A 14174-nucleotide genomic window follows, 5' to 3' on the forward strand; every position below is an offset into this window, starting at 1 on the left:
TTTGTCTAATTTAACCCTAATTGAATTCTCTCCTTTTCTCAAGGAGACACTTACGTTCAACGTGTTGATTCTTTGCCTTAGGTGCATAGAGAGCATACAGTTTGGAGATGGAAAGGTTAACAGTGACTTAGCCATATGTTCTGTGTTGGAATTTGTGCTAGCAGCTTGAACACTAGCTCTGTGTGCCTATGAACTGAATGCTGCTTGTCCCATTCCATTTTACGTCATGGAGAATTAATTCCACTTGTTAAAGCAAAGGCTACTTACTAAGTTAATGTTATTTTCTGTACAGAAATTAAATCTTACTTTTACCCTTTTGCAAACATCCCCCCCCCAAGCTGAGAATAAGCTACTCAAAACAACAATAATTCTCAGATAGTCATCATTAGACAACTGGAGTTTTTGCTGGTTTTGTAGTCTACTATACCTTCTTAGGATGTTGAACATTCCACATTCAAAAGGTTTGTAAGGTGGTGGATAATGTCCCTTCAATGTTTATTTTAAAATAAACAAAATAAGTTCTTGACTTTTAAAAAAATAGAGAGAGAAGAAAACTTCCCTAACCTAAAGAAAGAAATGCCCTGAGGTCGTGAACTGCGGTCCTGAACTGCAGTGTCTGTGCAGTGTTGGTGGTAGCAGGAGGCTGCGGTGAGGCGGGCTGGAGGCAGCGGGTGGGGGGGGGGTGAGGGGGGTGGGAAGGGGCGGGCAGGGTAGCCTAGCTGTTGGTAGCAACCTGGCATCGTCTGGGCACTGCCTGTCGCGGAGCCACACGCTATGCCGGCTCAGGCCTGCATGCACCAGTCCAGGAGCCGCAGGCCACTTTCTTGAAATCGTGAATCCTGTTTATAGCCCTGAGTCTTCTGGGGTTCCCTATGCAAATGCTAAAGGAATTGGTTATCCAGTTGGTTTTCCTGTGGGCTTTGCAGCAGCGCCTGCCTATTCTCCTAACATGGACCCTGGAGTGAATCCTACCTTCCACACAGGCTACACTCTTGGCTCACCTTACAAACTGTTCTGTCCCCAACCAGCGGAGCTGTGCTACCATACTCCTCTTCCCCCAATCCTTCCCAGAGGGCTGTGTACCCAGTGAGAAGTGCCTATCCCCAGCAGAGCCCAGCGCCCAGCAAGGTAAGTACTATACACAACCTCTGTGTGCAGCGCCTCCTGCAGCCCAATGGCAGGCCAGCAATGGTCTACCCTGCTCCCATGCCTCCTCCTTAAGCAGTGGGGGTCACTAGGTACCCTGCTGACTGATCATTCTCCAACTCCTGTAGCCCCGCACCCAGCCCCAGGAACGCCCATCTACAGCTATATGGCTCCCCCGCCCCCTCTCCTGCCAGTGGTGATTGCCCTGCAAATTAGCAGTTGAGGTTGGAGCTGTGCAGTCACTCCATTGAGTTCCACAGCTGGTGCTGCAGGCCCTGGGCCTCTAAGCAGCACTTTCTTCCTAATGCTTAGCCTAACACTTGGCTAAACATGGCTGTGCCGCAGCCCAGCAGGTCCCAGCTCGCTAGTCTGTAACTAACTCTGCCTTGGTTTTAAAGCAAATCCTGTTTTGTGGACTGCCTGGCAAATTTTTAGCCAACAGTGATGATAAAAAAAGGGAGTATTACTTTTTTCTGAATCATATCTAGTTGAATGCATGTTTATAAAAACAAACAAAAACAAGGCTTGTGCAATCTACCTGCAGTGACTGATGTAAAACCATCATACACAAAACCCCATGGACTGGACCGGTTTTCACTGCCTGTCACTCATGCACCTCTGTGATGGACCGAGTCTCTGTTACATGCCTGCAAGCCTGCAAGGAATGTCCTCACTGAAGCGTGGGGAGGGGAGACTGGAGGGGACTCTGGGTGCTGGGGCTGCAGGGTGTGGACACAGCCTGGTTTGTTTTGTTTTGGGCACTGACTAACTGATTCTGGAAGGAGCTGCAGGGACAGGGGTGAAGAAAGAGAGAGAGAGAGAGAGAGAGAGAGAGAGAGAGAGAGAGAGAGAGAGAGAGAGAGAGAGAGAGAGAAGCACCTTCAGCAGCTCCAGACAGCAGCAGGGAGAGCAGGACCCCTGTCCTTCTACCTGAAGCTTATCAGGGAAATACAGGAGCGTGGTGAGCAGTCCAGCTGGCGTGAAGAATGGTCTGTGTGTCCGAGCAGGGTCTGCCATCTGAGTTTCCGCTGTATGTCTTACAGGATAATGTTTTGTGTATCTGTTGGAACTGTTAGAAAAGCCCATTGTAGAAGGAAAGTGTCTTCCTAGGAGGGAAGATGTCAGAGAGAAGCAGCCACACTGAGGCACTGTTGTCTTTTGCTTTATTTCACTTAAGGATCTGTTCCTTCCCCTCCCCCCCCAAGAATAATTGAGTCAGCTAAAGACACAAGCACTGCTGTATTCTCCCCCAAAGACTTCCACTGTGTGCTCTGAAGAGTGTTGTACATTAGAGACTGGTTACAATGAAATAAGTGTATTCTTAAGTTGGTTCCTCATGTTTATTGTTAGAGAAGCAGGGCTGTGATTATGTCTAAAAATGTAGAAATAATGTATCTTCTCTTGGAGTCATTCACCTGAGGATGACCTGTGCTCTGTGACTAGGGGGGGAGGCCTGGGAAGCCTGTGTAAGTGCTTCGTGAGCCTCTTTTGCCACTCTCTTCTGTAGCTGAATGCACTCGGTACCAAGCAGATGTGACAAGTGGAAAGGGGCAGGCAGTTCAAGAATGCACTTGCTATGAACATAGTGGAGCATGTGTCCTTATTACATTCTGGGGAATCCTCTGGGTATATGCCCAGGAGTGGTAAGGCAGGATCCTCAAGAGGTGTCATGCCCAGTTTTCTGAGGATCTGCCAGACTGATTTCCAGAGTGGAAAGAACCCAGATGTCCCTCCACGGAGGAATGGATACAGAAAATGTGATATATCTACACAATGTAGTACTACTCAGCAATTAGAAACAATGAATTTATGAAATTCTTAGACAAATGGATGGAGCTGGAGAACATCATCCTAAGTGAGGTAACCCAGTCTCAAAAGAACACTCATGGTATGCAGTCACTGATAAGTGGATATTAACCTAGAAACTTAGAATACCCAAGACACAATCCACATATTAAATGATGTCCAAGAAGAAGGAAGGAGTGACCCCTGGCTCTGGAAAGGCTCAGTGCAGCAGTGTAGGGGAATACCAGGACAGGGAAGAGGGAAGGGGTGGATTGGGGAACAGGGGGAGGGAAGAGGGCTTATGGGATTTTCGGGGCTGGAGGGATCCAGGAAAGGGGAAATCATTTAAAAATATAAATTAAGAATATATTGAATAAAAATTATTTTTCATAAAACAAACAACAAACAAACAAAAAAAGAATGCACTTGCCTGGAAGGTTCTGTGGTGGGAAAGATTTTGAGTGTGTACATAAAACATCATGAGGGTTCTTTTTGCCTGAATATGGCCAACTTGAATCTGTGAGAGTGTTTCTGTTCAGTGTGGGTCAAGGGGCCAGGCATGAGGACTTCTCTGGAGTTCATCAATTGAGGGTGTGCTTTTTATGTTTTTTTCAACCCCACTGAATTGCTGGGGCTTTGGTTGGAAGGGGTGCTTGTTTCTGGCAGCTAAGTCGGGACTTCTGTATTGGTGTGGAGGTCACTTCAGTAGCTGTCAACTTGGGTCACCTGAATATAGAACCTTTGGTGAGTTTATTTTTTATAGTAATGCCCTCTTTAATTTCTTTTTAGTATTTTATTTTTTGAGACATTTAGAAAGATTTCTGCATGGATCAGGGTGAACAAAAGATTCCTCATTCCTTATGTCCATGAACATAAAATGTTTATGAATGAGTATGTTTAATTGCCTCATGAGCACTTGAGAGAGAGAGAGAGAGAGAGAGGGAGAGAGAGAGAGAGAAGTATGTGTGTATGTGTGTGTGTGTGTACAGGGGAAGATGTAGTACAAGAAAGCACACACTGCACAGAGATAGAAACATTTGCTGTAGCGCAGAGCCTGCATCCCTACTTCCATGTTGGGATTCTCCATCCCTGTGGTGGATGATGTGCAGTGTTGGCACTTCCAAGGTGTCCCTGGATGGAGCAGACTGGTCATTTCTCAGGTGAATAATCACAGATCATTAGAACAAATGTATCTGTGATGTTCACATGTGTTTGAAAAAGTCCCGCTGCCCACCCCCAACTAAACATAGCTACCTCCCTGCCTGGAAAGGGTAGAGTCATTTGCCTAGAGTAGGAAGTTACCAAATCTTTGTGCCTGCTTGCAGCTCCACACAGTGTGCCCACAGTAGCAACAGAGGGGTTGCCATCCTCCTGCTAATGATATTAGCTCCACACACTTGCCCTGGAACTGTTTAACTGGAGTGACTATCCAGCATCACTGTATTATACAACTCGTCCATGTGCAAATCTTTTCTGTTTTGAAGCTATCCCATGGAATCTGCTGGTGAAAGGTCTAACCTGGTGAAAATCTGGGCATATGGATGGTAGTGAACTGTCACAGGTGGTGACTTTAACAACATTCAGTTTCAGTAAAATTGAGGAGCAGAATTGGGTCAGTATTCTAATACATGGCTGCACAGATATTCCAAAACATTGAGGAACATTCCAACAAAGTGTGCTTTCTATGTGTGTGGCATTACCGACTGGAGTTTATCAGATGAATTGACAGGCAAACAGAGAGTCTGATACCTATGAACACTGACATCATAGTGAGGGATGGATACAAATATATATAATATAGTTTATTTTCTGCTGCCTTCCCTGAGGCTAGGAAGCCTTCTTCTTCTTCTTCCTCTTCCTCTTCCTCTTCCTCTTCCTCTGCTTCTGCTGCTTCTTCTGCTGCTTCTGTTTCTGCTTCTGCTTCTGCTGTTGCTGCTGCTACTGTTTGCAGCTCAGAGTATTGGAATATGTGACTCCTTGACTCTCGAGAAGTGAACCCACCATCAGGATTGGGCCAGTTAGGTTACAGGCATGGGCGCAGCCTCTGGAACTGTTATCTCTGGTGTTGTGGTCTTCTTTGAGTGGCTGCTGGCTACCAGTTGCCGTTCTGAGTAGCAGCCCGTGACTGGTTTGCAGACGCACTGTTTGGAGTGGTTGTTGAGTGTCCTACCTTTCCTCAGCCGTGCACTTGGTATCTTATGCATCTAGTTGTTGTTCTGATGTTACAGGAAGCCGGAGGAACAGACAGAATGTCTTATGGTACAGAGAGAGCAAAGTCATTCTCTGGAGGCTGGTGCTCCCTCGCTTCTGACTTGGGCCTTTGAGTGGGCCTGTGGTGGGAGAGGTTGACCAGCACTAACCTTAACCATTGGGGCTGCCTCAGATTTCCACAGTTCTCCTTCTGAATATGAAGTTTAGGATCACTGACTGTGGGGCCACCTTCTCTCAGCAGCTGACATCTCTACTTGTGGTGTACCTGGCCCTGCTGGGTGGCACGGGACCTCCCAGGGTGCATGAGCAAGTGTGGCAGCTGCTGGTCCTGTCCTCTGGTGCTTTCTGAGGGTTGCAGAGGTCAGGAGTGCCACAGAGCTTGCACTCCTGTCCAGCACACCTCCCAGGTCTTTGCCTTTCCTGAGCTGCTCACTCCTGCCCAGTCTTCTGTGTTTGATGGAGTGATGATATGCTCTCAGTAGGAACAGTAACATTAATTCCCTGTGTCTTAAAGGAGTCTTCTCTTCCCTACTCCTCCCTGTTCATGTGAAAAAACAGAACGCCTGTGAAATAAATCTGACCAGAGGGTAGCACAAGCCTTTAATCCCAGCACTTGGGAGCTAGAGGCAGGCAGATTTCTGTGTTCGAGGCTAGCCAGGTCTACAGAGTGAGCTCCAGGGCAGCCAGGGCTACACAGAGAAACCCTGTCTCAGAAAATAAATAAATAAATAAATAAATAAATAAATAAATAAACAAACAAATAAACCTGACTAGAATTATGGCATGAGAGCCAACAGCTTTTCTGTCCAAGGAATGCAGTAGCTGTACAGGAGATTGAGGACCCACTGGGTATGCAGGTAGTTCCCAGGGAAGTGCAGTGGGTGGGTCTGGTACAGACTGTGGGCAGTATAATAGATCAGTTAGGTCAGACTGGGGACTGGCTCCCGGCAGGGTTATTGTGGTAGATGAAGGCTCTAAGGACCCTGATAGGGGGTGATTGAATAGAAAAGGTTCTTCTTTTTTATAAACTTTTGCTTTTAAATACTCTTTTTTACACTGCTGTTGGTAATTTTTTATGCATTGGCTTCCAGTGTTAAAGGCATCCCTTGCCTCTTCATGGAACTTATGTGATTAAAAAAAAATGAACGGGTAGGCTGTCAATTAGATGTAAATTCATAGTTTTCATATTTATGTAATATGATGAGTAGATGAGCTCAAATTTAAAATCCTTAAAAGCACGTTTATTGTAACCAGAATTGTTATGTACTGCACTTTTAAATTGTTAAATACTGCACTTTTCAATAATGATTGTCTTGTGTTTCGTAACAAACAAACAAACAAACAAACAAAAGATATGCCCATAAACATACAAGAATCCTACAGAACTCCAAATAGATTGGATCAGAAAAGAAATTCCTCCCATCACATAATAGTCAAAACACCAAATGTAGGCAACAAAGAAAGAATATTAAAAGCAGTAAGGGAAAAAGATCAAGTAACATAAAAAGGCAGACCTATCAGAATTTTACCAGACTTATCACCAGAGACTATGAAAGCTAGAAGATCCTGGGCAGATCTCATACAGACCCTAACAGAACACAAATGCCAGCCCAGGCTACTCTACCCAGCAAAACTCTCAATCACTGTAGATGGAGAAACCAAGATATTCTATGACTAAAGGAAATGCACATAATATCTCTCCACAAATCCAGCCCTACAAAGGATAATAGGTGGAAAACTCTAAAAACGAGGGAAACTATACCCTAGAAAAAGCAAGAAAGTAATTTTTCAACAAACCCATACAAACATAATTCCACCCCTAACAACAAAAATAATGGGAAGCAACAATCACCATGCCGTAATATCTCTTAACATCAATGGACTCAGTTCCCCAATAAAAAGACATAGACTAACAGACTGGACACATAAACAGGACCCAGCATTTTGCTGCATACAGGAAATGCACCTCAGTGACAAAGACAGACACTACCTCAGAGTAAAAGGCTGGAAAACAATTCTCCAAAACAATACCAAGCTGAAGTAGCCATAATAATATTGAATAAAATAGGCTTTCAACCAAAAGTTATTGAAAAAGGAAGGACAATTCAGACTCATCAAAGGAAAAATCTTCCAAGATGAACTCTTAATTCTGAACATCTATGCTCCAAATGCAAGGGCACCCACATTCATAAAAGAAACTTTACTAAAGCTAGAAGCACACATTGCACCTCACACAATAATAGTGGGAGACTTCAACACCCCATTCTCAGCACTGGACAGATCATGGAAACACAAACTAAATAGAGACACAGTGAAACTAACAGGAGTTATGAACCAAATGGATCTAACAGATATTTATAGAACATTTCCTCCCAAAGCAAAAGAATATACCTTATTCTCATTATCTCATGGTGCCTTCTCCAAAATCGACCATTTAATCGATCACAAAACAGGCCTCAATAGACACAAGAAGATTAAAATAATCCCATGAATCATATCAGATCACCACAAACTTAGGCTGGTCTTAAATACCAACAAAAACAACAGAAACACACACATACACACACAGGGAAGCTGAACAACATTCGACTCAGTGATAACTTGGTCAAGGAAGAAATAAAGAAAGAAATAAAAGGCTTTTTAGAATTTAATGAAAATGAAGACACATCATACCCAAACTAATGGGACACAATGAAAGCAGTGGTAAGAAGAAAACTCATGGCTTTAAGTGCCTCCAAAAAGAAACTGGAGAGAGCATACACTAGCAGCTTGACAGCACACCTGAAAGCTCTAGAACAAAAAAAAAGCAAATACACCCAAGAGGACTAGACAGAAGGAAATAATCAAACTCAGGTCTGAAATCAACTAAGTAGAAACAAAAAGAACTATATAAAGAATCAACAAAAACATGAGTTAATTCTTTGAGAAAATCAACAAGATAGACAATCCCTTAGGCAAACTAACCAGATGACACAGAGACAGTATCCAAATTAATAAAATCAGAAATGAAAAGGGAGGCATAAGAATGGAAATCATGGAAATTTAAAAAAAAATCAGATCCTACTGCAAAAGCTTATACTCAACCAAATTGGAAAATCTGGATGAAATGGACAATTTTCTAAGATACCAGGTGCCAAAGTTAAAACAGGAACAGATAAACCATCTAAACAGTCCCATAACCCTTAAAGAAATAGCAGTCATTAATAGTCTCACAACCAAAAAAATGCTCAGGACTGGATGGGTTTAGTTGAGAATTCTATCAGACCTTCCAAAAAAGACCGAATACCAATATTCTTCAAACTATTCCACAAATTAGAAACAGAAGGAACACTACTTAACTTGTTCTATGAAGCCACAATTACACTTATACCTAAACCACACAAAGACCAAACAAAGAAAAAGAACTTCAGACCAATTTTACTTATAAACATTGATGCAAAAATACTCAATAAAATTCTTGCCAACCGAATCCAAGAACACAGCAAAACGATCATCCACCATGATCAAGTAGGCTTTATCCCAGGGATGCAGGGATGGTTCAATATACGGAAATCCATCAACAGTAATCCACTACATAAACAAACTCAAAGCAAAAGAATACATGATCATTTCGTTACATGCTGAAAAAGCATTTGACAAAATTCAGCATCCTTTCATGCTAAAAGTCTTGGAAAGATCAGGAATTTAAGGCCCATACCTAAACATAGTAAAAGCAATATACAGCAAACCTGTAGCTAACACCAAACTAAATGGAGAGAAACCTGAAACAATCCCACTAAAATCAGGGACTGGATTAGGCTGCCCACTCTCTCCCTATTTATTTGATAGAGTACTTGAAATTCTAGCTGGAGCAATTAGACAACAAAAGGAGGTCAAAGGGATACAAATTGGAAAGGAAGAAGTCAAACTATCACTATTTGCAGATGATATGATAGTCTACTTAAGTGACCCAAAAAACTCCACCAACGAACTCCTATAGCTGATAAACAACTTCAGCAAAGTGGTTGGATATAAAATTAACTCAAACAAATCAGTAGCCTTCCTATACTCAAAGAATAAAGAGGCTGAGAAAGAAATTAGGGAAATGACACCCTTCATCATAGTTGCAAATAATATAAAATATCTTGGTTATACGTATCTTTCACGAAGTGAAAGATATGTATGGCACAAACTTCAAGTCTCTGAAGATAATAATCGATGAAGACTGCAGAAGATGGAAAGATCTCTCTTGCTCATGGATTGGCAGGGTTAATATAATAAAAATGGCCATCTTGCCTAAAGCAATGTACAGATTCAATGCAATCCCCATCAAAATTCCAACTCAATTCTTCATAGAGTTAGAAAGAGCAATTCTCAAATTGATCTGGAATAACAAAACACCCAGGATAGCGAAAACAATTCTCAACAACAAAAGAACCTCTGGCGGAATCACCATCTCTGACCTCAAGCTGTACTACAGAGCAATTGTGATAAAAAAAACTGCATGGTATTGGTACAATGACATACAGGTAGATCAATGGAATAGAATTGAAGACCTAGGAACGAACCTACACACCTTGATCATTGACCAAGAAGCTAAAACCATTCAGTGGAAAAAAGACAGAATTTTCAACAAATGATGCTGGCAGTCAACTGGCAGTCAACAAGTAGAAGAATGCAAATTGATCCATTCTTATCTCCCTGTACAAAGCTCAAGTCCAAGTGGATCATGGATCTCCACATAAAACCGGATATATTGAATCTAATAGAAGAGAAAGTGGGGAAAACCTCAGTCACATGGGTACAGGGAAGTTTTCCTGAACAGAACACCAATAGCTTGTGCTCAAAGATCAAGAATTAACAATTGGGAAATTATAAATTTGCAAAGCTTCTGTAAGGCAAAAACAGTGTCAATAGGACAAAACGGCAACCAAAGAATACCCAAGATACAACTCACAGACCACATGAAGTTAAAGAGGAAGGAAGACCAAAGATGTGGATGCTTCAGTCCTATTTAAAAGGGGGAACAAAATAATCAAGGGAAGTAGAAGGTGGGAAGGACTTGGGAGGAAGAGAAGAGGTTATGAGAATAAAAAGGGAAGAATCGGATATGGGAGGAGATTGAGGAGATGTACAGAAGGTTAGGAAATTGAACAGAGGTGTGTAGCAATGGGAGATGGGGGACTAGGGGTAGCAACCAGAAAGTCCCAGATGGCGGGAAAGCAAGAACCTCCCATGACCCCATGTGGATGACTTTAGCTTAAATATCCCACAAAGGAGAGAGAGAACTTTCTGAGACCATATTCAGAGGTTAGGGATGCCCCCCTGGGTTGAGGGATGAGCCACCCACCTATCTCTAAAATTTTAACCCAGAATTGCTCCTATCTGAAGGAAATACAGGGACAAAGTTTAGAGAAGAAACTGAAGGAAAGGCCATCCAGAGACTGCCCCACCTAGGGATCCATCCCACATGCAGACACCAAACCCAGACACTATTGCGGATGCCAAGAAGTGCTTTATATGAGCCTGATACAGCTGTCCCCTGAGAGGCTCTGCCAGATCCTGACCAATACAGATGTAGATGCTTGCAGCCAATCATCAGACTGAGCACAGCGACCCCAATGGAGGAGTTAGGGGAAGGACTGAAGGAGCTGAAGGGACCTTATCTGGCATCAATGGGAGGAGAGGCCCTTGGTTCTCTGAATGCTTGATGCCCCAGTGTAGAGGAATGCCAGGGCTTTGAGGTGGGAGTGGGTGGGTAGGTGGGGGAGCACCCTCATAGAAGCAGGGAAAGGGGGGATGGGATAGGAGGTTTGCAGAGGGGAAACTGGGAAAGGGAGTAATACTTGAAATGTAAATAAATAAAATGTCCAATTTAAAAATTACCAAATAATTAATAAAAATATTATATTGTTAAAAAAAACTTCTAATGTCAGGAATTAGTTACATCTTTTTGAGTCACTAGCCAAAAGGGGCTTTATTAACCCACTCAAACATCACATCCTATTGCCAAAATGTGATGGTAAGGCTCTATTGCTAAAGCTACTACTTATATGACAAACACAGAGACATCAAGATAATGCTCAGCTGAAGTTTCACCTCTACTAAGTAGCATTCATGGTGCTAGAAGGTAGTCTGCATGCCACTGGAGGACAATGACGTTCATCACCCAGCCACAAGCCCTGCAAGCTATAACATGCAAGATACACTGGCACAATATTAGAACAAATGTTATTGGAGTAACCAAACACTTTAAATCCAAAACTGGATTTAAGGCTCATCTCAAGAGATGGAAGCCATGGCTCTCATTGCTAAAGTAGCCAAGGACCTGATCCTTAGACAGCTCAGGGGATTAGGGGAAAACCTATTGCTATTCTGCTAAAACAACATAGAGATTAATGACCTGTCTACATCTGAGTTCAGAGATAGCAGGAGGAAGACTGAGCCACACTAGCCTAGCCTGAGCATCTGAGACCTCAAAGTCAGCCTTCACAGTGGTACACTTCCTCCACCAAGGCCACACCACCTAATAGTGCCACTCCCTACAGGCCAAACATTCAAACACATGAATCTATGGGGGGGGCATACGTATTTCAACCACCATAGACTTCCAATGACATGCTGCTCTACCTGTAGATCAACGTATCACTCTGCCCTTGTCAGAGGAGCTTCTTATTACAATAGATGGGAACTAACATGTAGACTCACAACCTGGACAATGTCCAGAGAATGAGAGATTTAGGAGCACTCAGTCCTAAATGTTGTGTCTTCATTAAAGCCCTCTCCTCAAAGCTCAGAGAACATTGTGGCAGAGGAGGCAGAAGATGATAGGAGACAGAGATGATGGAAGTGTCCTAAGAAACAGAATCTTCCAAACATCTTGCTAATATTCTGATTGATATCGCATTGAGTCTGTGAATAAATTTTATGAAAGTGGACATTTTACTAATTTTCACTGTGGTAACCTCAGAACAGAGAATCTCTCTACTCCCTTAAATTTGTTTCTTTCTGCAACAACGTGACTTTCATTTTATAAGTTGTCTGCCTGTTTTAAACATCTTAGAATATCACATATTTTGCAGCATTTTCATAGTACTGGCTTTTAGTATTTGTTAATTGTTTGGATGTAATTGTTTATTGGATTTTTGAGTTTATATATGAATCCTGTGCCTTACAACAATTCTAGGTTCCTTGTTCTGAGGAAATTTTCAGTGAATTGCATTAAATTTATAATGCAGATTATGTTATAATCTCTATAATTTCTGATGCCAGTATTTAGTAGCTTTTAGTGCCTGTCCCAAGGTCTTGGCCTTACTAAGCAAGTGCTGTATCAGCGAGCATATCACCCAATATGTTGACATTATTGTATTTGTGAGGTGGCGTTACTGGATCTTTCATTAAAATTTTTTCTTTCTTTTTTCTTGAAAAGAGAAGAAAAACACTTTATGATAAAATTAAAGATTTACATGGAAAATACTTCAGATAAAATAGAAGAGACACATAGAAAAAAACGTTAAAATTGACATTTTTTTCATGGAAAATTAAAGAGTAAAGTGGTACACATAAAAACAGTGCTAAATTAATTGAAATATGAAATACAAACATTTTATGATAGAATTGAAGATTTATGTGGAAAATATTTCTGATATAATTGTAGAAAAAACATGTTAGATTTGCAGACTATCATGGAAAATTTTATATAGATTCAATAATGGTAGGCATAAAAGTATCCCTAAGTTGATTAAAAGTGGAATTATAAGCATTTTCTGATAAACTTGAAGATTTACATGGAGAATATAATTTTCTGATAAAATTGAAGAAATATATAGAAAAACATGTTAAAATGAAAGATTATCATGAAAATTGTAAAGATAAAATGATAGGCATAAAGATAATTCTAAGTTGATTGAAGTTGAAATTATAAACATTTTCAGATAAAATTGAATATTTACATGGAAAATAGTTCTGGTAAAATTCAATAATTATGTACACAAACACATTAAAATTGACTATTTCATGGAAAGTTTTACATATAAAATGATAGATATAAAAACTCTTTCTAAATTAATTGAAGGTGGAATTAGAAACATTTGTGATAAAATCAAAGATTTACATGGAAAACATTTCTGATAAAATAGAGGAAATATATACAAAGACATACTAAAATTGAAGATTATCATGAAAAATAATGCAGATCAAATGGTAAACATAAAAACATTGCTAAATTATTTAAAGGGGGAATTAAAAACATTTTCTGATAAAATTGAAAATTTGCATGAGAAATATTTCTGTTAGTCTATGTCTTTTTATTGGGGAGTTGAGTCCATTGTTGTTAAGAGATATTAAGAAATAGTGATTGTTGCTTCCTGTTATTTTTGATGTTATTTTTATGTTTTTGTGGGTATCGTCTTTTGGGTTTGTTGGGAGAAGATTACTTTCTTGCTTTTTCTAGGGTGTAGCTTCCCTCCTTGTGTTGGTATTTTCCATCTATTATCCTTTGAAGGGCCGGATTTGTGGACAGATTTTGCGTAAATTTGTTTTTATCATGGAATATCTTGTTTTCTCCATCTATGATGATTGAGAGTTTTGCTGGGTGTAGTAGCCTGGGCAGGCATTTGTGTTCTCTTAGGGTCTGTATGAGGTCTGCCCAGGATCTTCTAGTTTCCATCCTCTCTGGTGAGAAGTCTGGTGTGATTCTGACAAGTCTGCCTTTATAAGTTACTTGCCCTTTTTCCCTTACTGCTTTTAATATTCTTTCTTTGTTTAGTGAAATTGGTGTTTTGATTATTATGTGCCAGGAGGAGTTTCTGTTCTGTTCCAGTCTGTTTGGAGTTCTGAAGGCTTTTTGTATGTTCCCTGGCATCTCTTTCTCTAGGTTAGGGAAGTTTTCTTCTATGATTTTTTTTGAAGATGCTTACTGGGTCTTTAAGTTGGAAATCTTCGCTATCATCTATACCTATAATCCTTAGGTTTGGCCTTCTCATTGTGTCCTGGAGTTCACGGATGTTTTGGGTTACCAGCTTTATGCATTTTGAGTTTTCTTTGACTGTTGA

The sequence above is a fragment of the Apodemus sylvaticus genome, chromosome X (assembly GCF_947179515.1).
Source record: "Apodemus sylvaticus chromosome X, mApoSyl1.1, whole genome shotgun sequence".
NCBI lineage: Eukaryota > Metazoa > Chordata > Mammalia > Rodentia > Muridae > Apodemus > Apodemus sylvaticus.